At 40.8% G+C, this 9,092-nt stretch overlaps 1 pseudogene; it reads left to right on the top strand.

Moving 5' to 3' along the window:
- The first annotated feature begins 1,833 nt into the window (after positions 1-1,833).
- Positions 1,834-4,764, top strand: LOC102872621 (annotated as a pseudogene).
- Positions 4,765-9,092: the final 4,328 nt, after the last annotated feature.

The following is a 9,092-nucleotide window of genomic DNA, read 5'->3' as shown; positions in this document are numbered from 1 at the left end:
CATTTTCAAAGGATGTGCTGTCTTTGCTCGATATTTTGAGGGAGTCAAAGCCAGTACCATCACGACACTGATATAAGATGTCCTTAGTGTGTTGATTGGGCCACGATTTGATGGCAAGTCATTTTTCTTTAAGGATCTCTGGTGACTCAGTGATTAAGCATTCAGCTGCTGACTGAAAAGTTGGCATTTGACTCTACCAGCTGTTCCATGGGGAGAAAATGTGGCAGTCTGCTTCTGTAAAAGATGAGAGTTTTAGAAACTGCATGGGGCAGTTCTGCTCTGTTCTACAGAGGCTTTGAGAGTTGGAATCAATTTAGTTGTGCTGAGTGTTAATGGGTCACCTTCTTTGTATAAATTGAAGCACTTAGGGTATGTTGATGACCTAATGACTGAATCTGTAGGGAGCTGTGCTTTAACCCAGAGGCAGTGCCTCTCTGGCGGTGCAAAGCCACTGAGGAAGAAAGATAGGCTAGCTCCTCTTTTCAATTGACAGTCTCCAGAAACCAGCTGGAAAGTCAGCTATGAACTGGTTCCAACTCCACAGCAATGGGTTTGAAGCTCTTTGGGTGCCAGTAAACAAAATGCTTGTCAGATGTTTTACTGATCTTATAAAGTTTCAGGGAACTTCAGTTAAGAAAATCCTTATTTTCTTTCACCACCACCAAGGGCAAATGATATCAAATCTGTTGCCACACAATGGATTCTGACTTGTAATGACCTTCTAGGACAAAGTAGAGATGTTCGTTCTTCACAGAAACAGAGCACTCTGAGTTACTGGTGTTAGGCATCGTCAAGTCCACCATAACTCATAGTGATCTATGAACAACTTTCGACCCCCCCCCCCTTGTGCTTCTACCTGATGCAGAAATTGAGACTCAACTAACCTAGGTCATTTGTTCAGTGTCACTGTAAAAAATTAAGTAAGAATTACAACTCAGGTCCTGTTGGTACCTAAGAACGAGCTATTTCTGACTGTGGTGGCTTTAAAAGAAACAGCTACAACTTCCTACTTTCCCTGTTGAGGGACTGAGTCTATGTTCCCTTTCTTTAAATCTGAATGGGTTGGTGACTACTTCAGCCAGTAAAGTTTGGAGGAACTGATATAACTTCTCAAGCTGGGTTACTTCTGTTTTGTTTGCTAGAACATTTGTTTTGGAGCCATGATCCACCAAGAAAGAAGCCTATCTGTTCTGAAGCCACTGGAAGCGCAAGCCATATGGATTGTGGTCCTGCTTGTAGCTAAGGTTGAAGTGTCTCAGCTGAACCCAAATTTTGAGTCATTCCAGGCCAGGTGCTAGACATGAAAGTGAAGAAGCTTCAGAGGATTCCAGTCTCTAGCTATTCAATTACTCCAGACATGGAATCTTCCCATCAGAAATTTTAAATGCTGTAGAGTAGAAGCAATATCCTCCTTGTACCCTGTGAAAATTTCTGAAGGTAGAATCCTAAGCATAATAAATCTTTGCTTCTGTCACTAAACTTGGACTTCTTTGTTATGCAACACTGTCTTCACAATGTTAGTGATAACTTGTTATGACCCACACAATCAAATGCCTTTGCATAAGCAATAAAACACAAGTAAAATGTTTCTGGTGGTCAGGGTCCACTTGACATCACCAATGAGAACCCCTGAGCCATAACTTCTGAATATAGCTTGGATTTCAGACACTTCCCTGTCTGTGTAATGTTCAAGTAATTTTTAAATACTCTTTAGTTGATTTTCCTTGTGTGTGATATTGTGTGATAATTTCTACATTCCCCAAAGGCATCACCTGGTGTGCACCCCTTGTAGTCAGTTGGCCATGCAACTATCTTTCGTATTTGTTAGCAGAGATGGGTGAGCACACCCAGGGTTGCTTCTGTTTCCTGAAAAACCTCAGGTGATATTCCATCAAATCCTGCGGTCTGATTTTTTGCCAGTGTCTTCAGTGCTGCTTATTTCATTACTTTGCCTTTTTAATCTTATGCTGCTTCCTGAAATGGTTCCATGTCAGCCACTTCTTGTTGCTACAGTGTCTCTGTTTATTCCTTCCAGCTTCTTTTGATAACTTCCTACATCATTCCAAATTTTGCTTATAGAACCCTTCAGTGTCATAACTCAAGGCTTGAATTTGTTTTTTCAGTTCTTTCAGCTTGAGAAATGCTGAGCATATTCTACCTTTTTGGTTTTCTAACTCCAGTTCTTTGCATATTTCATTATAATATTTTGCTTTGTCTTCTTGAGTTGCCTTTTGAAATCTCTTGCTTCTTTCCCTTATTTTAGCATTTCTTCTCCTCGTTTTGGCTTCTTTGGCACCAGTACAAATTTCAGAGTTTCTTCTAACACTGATTTTGATCATTTTCCCCTTCCTTCTCTTTGTAACTACTTCTCATCTTTTTTTTTAATGGATGATGCCATCCCACAGCTCAGTTTATTGATTATGGAAATACATTTGACCGTGTGGATCATGACAAAGCATGGCTAACATTGAGAAGAATAGGAATCCTAGAACACTTAACAATGTTCATACAAAACCTATGCATTGATTGAGAAGCAGTTGTCCAAACAGAATAAGGGAACACTACTTGGTTTAAAATCAGGCAGGATGTGCATCATGGTAGTATCCTTTCCTGATTCCTAGTCAGTCTGAGCAAATCATTTGAGAAGCTGATCTGTCTATATGATGAAGAATGTGGCATCAGGATTGGAGGAAGACTCATCAACAACTTGTGCTATGCAGATGACACAATTTTACTTGCAGAAGAGGAAGATTTGAAACACTTGTAGAAGAGTGGGTAAAGGAAATTAGAAAGATCCGGCGGGGACCTGAAAAGATAGAGTAATGATGGGCATGGTGATTAATTTCATAACACATAATGCATGAGAATGATTGCATGAAACCTAATGTGAATGGAGAATAGTGTGAAATACAATGTGCACAAACTTTGTAAACAAAGCAATATAAAATAAAAATGAAAAGAACCTTGAAAAAAACAACAAAAGTCCCCAAGCAAACAAAAAAAAATTCTTTTTCTAGGAAATTATAAAGCTGAACTGAAATTCTTAGGCTTATCAAAATTCATTTTAGAAGGTCTGTATTTTATGATGATTTATTTTATAAATAAATAAAATAATGTTTGGAAGTAATAAAAAAATAAATATCAGAGACTGTAGCCTTCAATATGGGCTACATTTCAACATCACAAAACCAAAAATCGTCCAGACCAACAGCGGCGGCAGCCAGAGCATCTGCTCCTGCTCCCTCTCCTGTCCACCGCCCTCGATCACCTTCCACAGCCCTGGGGTCTCTTTCCCTCTTCCTCCCCCACCTGCCAGCTGGACTCCCCTTACCTACCCACCTGCCCCTATTGTTCTGCGCTCCCACCTCTCAACCTTCTCCTTCCCCACCCCCCCAGTCTCCTCACACCTGCAATTCTGTCTTTCACCCCTACCTGAGACCAAACACTTGACCACTCAAAGTCCAGCTCCCCAGAATTCAGCTCGAGTGAACACTAGTGTGATTGAAGGTGCATTAAAGGTAACTCTCACCACCTGGCCATTTGTGCATGGAGAGGAAGTTGGCAGTACCATCGGAAAGAAAGAGAATCTGTTAAAAAGATGTATGAAGAGAGTGGTGCACATACCAACATCTTAGAAGGGAATTGTTACTTTGGCTGGACCCACTAATGCCATCTTTAAAGCCTTTGCTATTGAGTTGTGGTGCTGGAGAAGAGTATTGAATCTACCAAGGACTACCAGAAGAATAAACAGGTTCATCCTAGAGTGGGTGAAACCAGGGTGCTCCTTGCAGGCAAGGATTCTGAAGCTTCATCTCACGTACTTTGGACATGTTGCAAGGAGGGTTCAGTCCTTGGAGAGGGACATCAAGCTTGGAAGGGTGGAAGGACAGCATAAAGGAGGAAGACCCTTGATGAGATGGATTGATTAAGTAATTGGGGTAATGGGGGTAGGTGTGTTGGAGACAATAAGGTTGGCACAGGATAGAGTAGAGTTTAGGGCTGTTGGACATCTGGTTGCTATGAGTCGCAGGCGGCTCGATGGCACATAACAACAACAACATGGTCATTGACAAGCTGGAAGAGGATGATGTTCTATAATCAATAGCACAACTGCTGGTAGACCTCCAGTAACCCTGAGGCTGGTGGTTCCTGCTAGGCAGTGTGGCTCACTCACTGGAAAAGGTGGTTGCAAGGTCAAGGAAATAGGAGAGAGTACAGGGGCTCAGGGCCTAGTGGCAGGGCATATGCTCCTCAACTTAACTGAGATGGCCATTACTGTTGATCCATCACTGAGTGTGTCACTATTATTCCATCTTGAATGTACCAAACAGGTCTGTGTGATCATGTGGGAGTCCCCACCCCCTTCCCAAGAGCGTGACCATCCCACACCAGTCATCTCTGCAGGTGGTCAGGACAGGCAGCCACAGTGCAGGCTTTCCCCACCCCACCTGGTCTGTGTGCCTCATCTCTGTCCTGGAGGGGCCACCTCTACAGGCCTATACCATCAAGGACAGTATGGTGTTCCACAGCCAGGTTTGACCAAGCTGTGTCAGTTGGCAGTGCGAGGCTCATTTCCCTATGACATGGCAACACCAGATTCAGTGGCATTTAATCCAGCTCTACCGAGGTGAAAGGCTGTTGGGCAGATTTGAACTCACCATTCCAAATTATTTGATTGGCTGCATAATAGGGCGCAGGGTGCCAAAGTCGATGAGATCTGTCAAGGGTCGGGGCTCAGATCAAACTTGTGAATCCAGTGGATAGGCTGGTTACTGTAGCCTGGTTCAGGGTTTAATCAACGTCAGGTTTTCCTGGAGACAGTGGGTGGCACGGGGAGCACTAGAACAGTGTAGGTCCATCCCTAATCCCTTCCAGCTGTTCACCACCGCCCACCGGCCATCTGCGAGTTTCTGAACAGTCAGTGAATCCAGGTTTCAAAGAGTTTGTAAATTTTCAGTTTCTACACTTCACCATCCATTTGTGATTTTTTTTAAATTAGAGCGTGTTAACTTCTTTCTTCGTTCAGCTGTTGATGTTGACATCCATATTTAGTTTGATAAGCTTCTCCCTGTTGTTGGGGGTTTGTGGTGCGGTTTGGTTTTTTTTCCTCATTAATTCCCCCCCCCCCGTTTGTCGTGGATATGTAAGAATAGATATCAATACATTTCCGTTTAGTATTGTAATGTCAGGATTTTCCTTTTAAAAAATTAAAAGATGGACTGAAGCTTTTCCTGTGTGAATAGAAACCGGATGCCAAAAAGAAAAAAAAAAACAAACCTCACCACTGGACAGATGTGCAATATCATCATAGATGGAAAAAGTCTGAAGATGTCAAAGATTTCACTTTACTTGTGTCTACAATCAACATCTCTGATAACAACAGCAATCAAGAAATCCGAAGAGGTATTTATTGCACTGAAAAATATTCTGTCAAAGACTAATCAAATGTTCCAAAGAGCAAGGATACAAATTTAAACAATAGATAGTAAAAAGTGACCCATGCCATGGAATTTTTCAGCTGCTTCCTATACATCTGAAAGTTGGACTATGAGCAAGGATGACAGAAGAAGAGTTAATGCCTTTGAGTTGTGAAGTTGGGGAAGAGTAATGAATGTTCTACAAGCTTTTGAAAGAACAAATGTACATATTGAAGGAAGTGCAACCAAAGTACAACCTAGAGGCATAGATGGTGAAATTTTGTCTTACTTACTGTGGCCGTATTTTCGGGAGGAACCATTCCTGGGAGTGAGGCATCATGCAGGGAGAGACAGAGGGTTGACAATAAAAAGGGAGACCCTCAGTGAGATCACAGTGACTACAGGAATGAGCCGGAGCAGGACAGAGATCATGGGATGGCACAGGTCAGGGGAAGATTCAGATCTGGTTTTCACAGAGTTGCTATGAGCTGTAGTTAACTTGATAGCACCTAACAACAACAACAACAACAACAACAACAACAACAACAACAAGACTGTCTTGTCAACAGATCCTTTACCTGTAAACAAGACTGAAATCTATGTTATTCCTAATTAAGAGGTTACACTTCTGTGAAGATGCCCTCTAACATCTGGAAGAATTTTGTTGGGTCTCAAACTCTGAATTTTAACAACGATTTGAATTTAAGGAAGTAATGGATTTCCAGTTTCCCTACAGCATTGATAGTATATTTTGGCAAGAAGACAGCTGCCAGGAGCACTTGTTTATATGAGCATTTTCTCTTTCGGCAACAGTCCTCACCACTTTAGATTGTGTTACTGCCCTACCTCTCAGCCTAATGACTATGGTCATTTATCTTTGTAGAGCTGATAGATGATGACCTGATAGCTTGTTTTTCTTATATTGAAGTGTTCTTAAGCATTCTTGTTTCTTCTGCTTTTATCACCCAAATTCAAGTTCAGGTCACATTATTGTAATCTATCTTACATGTATAGCAATTTTAATGATCTCTGCTATATCTTTTACTGTCATAAAACTTTACAGTTTAAGATTAGTATGTTGTTGTTGTTGTTGTTTAATGCCATCGACTCGTAGAAGACTCATAGGGACCCTATGAACGAACAGCCTGAGCAAAAAAATTTTATACTAAGCCAATGTTTATCATGACCAAGATGGAAGTGAAACGGTTTAATTAGGAAATAAATAATATCCCTATTTTGCACTCAGTTTAATTAGTACTTCAATGTGTACTCAGTGATAAGTCAATTCCAGATGTAGGAATGTATTAGAACTCTTGTTGGTAGAGGATTTTGGAATTTGGTGGATATCCATCCCTTTGGGGTTCCTATGTGGAAGCCCAGCCCTCTTGTGTAGCCTTGAGATATCATTTAACTAAGGGAATCTTTTAGTGAAAGTTGCTACTATTGACTTTATTAGAGCTATGTGATTGCTGACAATATATGAAGAACTAAGAGGAAGAGAGGGAGAATTTACATATTTCTTGAATATAACTTTCAGGAAAAAGCAGAATAACTCATCTATATACATTTTCCTTGATAGTAAGGAATGTCTTGGGTTTGGTCTCCACTCCTCCTCTTTTAATTCAGATTTAAGAGTTAAAGACCCTAGAAGTTGATTGCCAAGAGAAAGTCTGAAATCTCTTCCTTTAGAGATAAAAATCAAAGCTTCTTTCTAGATAGTAAAAAGTCACTCCAACTGTGGTATAGAGGAGAAGTAGGTTATAGGAAAAGCCAATGAAAACTTGACCTTTGATATTTCAGCCCTTTGGTTCTAACCTTTGAATGTTAAGAGACTAGAAGCACAGTCTCCAGGTTATGAATGCTCAATTTTTTTACAACTTCTACTTGCCTTCTTTGTTGCTGTTGTTATGTGCCATTGAGTAGCCTGTGACTCATAGCAACACTGTGTACAAGAGCTCTGAACCCTGTCCTATCTCACTGTCTCTGACACCTACCCCCATTATTCAAATCACTGTGTCAATCCATTTCATCCAGAATATTCCTCTCTTGCACTGCCTGTCTTCCATTCCAAATATGATATTCTTCTCCAAGAACTAGTCTCTCTTAGCAACATACTCAAAGTATGTAGGCTGAAGCTTCAAAATCCTTGCCTCAATGGAGAAGCTTGTTTTCACCCTCTCCAGGTAAGACTTGTTTGTTTTCTTGGGGGTCCAAGAGTTCAACACTCTTCTCCAGCACCACAGCTCAAAGGCATCAATTCTTCTTCTATGATCCTTAGTCATTGTTCAGCTCTCTGATGCAATGCATAGCAAGTAACTGCAAAGACCATGGGTTGTATCAGGTGTACCTTAGTCTCTAGACTGACTTTGTTACTCTTTAGCACTTTGGAGAAGTCCCTAACAGTAGTGTTTCTGAATACAATTCATCTTTTGATTTCCTGGCTGGTGATGCCAAGAGTGTTGACTGGAACCAAGCAAGCTGGAATTGTTAACAATCTCTTCTTCATCTATCATGATGCTACCAGTTGGCCTACAGTGAGATCTTGATGTTGAGCTTCAGTCTGTATTGAAGACTGCAGTCTTTGACTTTCTGCAACAAATACCTCAGGTCCTCCTCAGTGTGCCCTCATTTTGACATGATTGAACTTATGTGTTTTCAACAAATTTTCACCACAATCACTTTCACTTGTTGTATGTACAGCATTTAAGTAATTGAAAATACTTCGATCCTTTTCTTGCATGGAAGGTAAAGGTAAATAAGAACAGTGTATATCTGTTCCAACTCACAAATTTGACTTAAAGACACAATTATTGGTGGATCTCATTTGTAATTCAGTTACTTTCTGTTTTGGAATAGCTGTTATATGCTATGAGTTATTGAAATAGATCATAGCAGAGGTCTCAACTAAATAGGCTTGGGATGGGTTAGATTGGATAGTCATTACCATAGTTTATTGGTCTATAGTCAATGGAATCTTGATACACATCCAGATTATGACTTCCAATTATCCCTTTGACCTTATTTGTTGTTGTTGTTGTTTGAGGTGCCATTGAGGAAAGTGGCCCTGTGAACAGCAGATCTGAATCCTGTCTTATCCTGTACCATCCTTATCATCTCTGACATACTGCAGCCCACTGATACAGTAACTATGTCAATTCGTCTTGTTTAAGGTATTCCTGGCTTTCAGTGACCTTTACAAGCATGATATTCCTCTTCCAGGAACAGCTCCTCCTAATAACATGTCCAGCACACAAATCTCACTACCATCCTTGCCTCTAAGGAGCACTCTGGCTGTATTTTCTGCAAGAAATATCTATTTGTTCTTTTGGAAGTCCATTAGATATTCAGCCTCTTCTCCAATACCACAACTCAAAGGCATTGATATTTCTTCTGTCATCCTTATTCATTTTTCAGTGCTCTGATGCATGATTTAAAAGGCTATGATCTGAATCAGGCTCTCCTTAGCCTTTAAACTGGCATCATTGCTCCTTAGTAATTTGAAGATGTCCCTGACAGCAGACTTTCCCACTGGTCTCCTGACTTTATGTACCAATGACATTGATTGTGGATCCAAACGAGAAGAAATTGATAATTTCAATCTTTTCTCCTTCTATCAGTCCAGTGGTGAGGATTTTTGGCCTCTTGATGTTGAGATGCAATCCACACTGAAGGCTG

The sequence above is a fragment of the Elephantulus edwardii genome, unplaced genomic scaffold, assembly GCF_000299155.1.
Source record: "Elephantulus edwardii isolate Elephantulus edwardi_28Jun2011 unplaced genomic scaffold, EleEdw1.0 scaffold00011, whole genome shotgun sequence".
NCBI lineage: Eukaryota > Metazoa > Chordata > Mammalia > Macroscelidea > Macroscelididae > Elephantulus > Elephantulus edwardii.
This window is presented reverse-complemented; position numbering and strand designations above follow the sequence as displayed.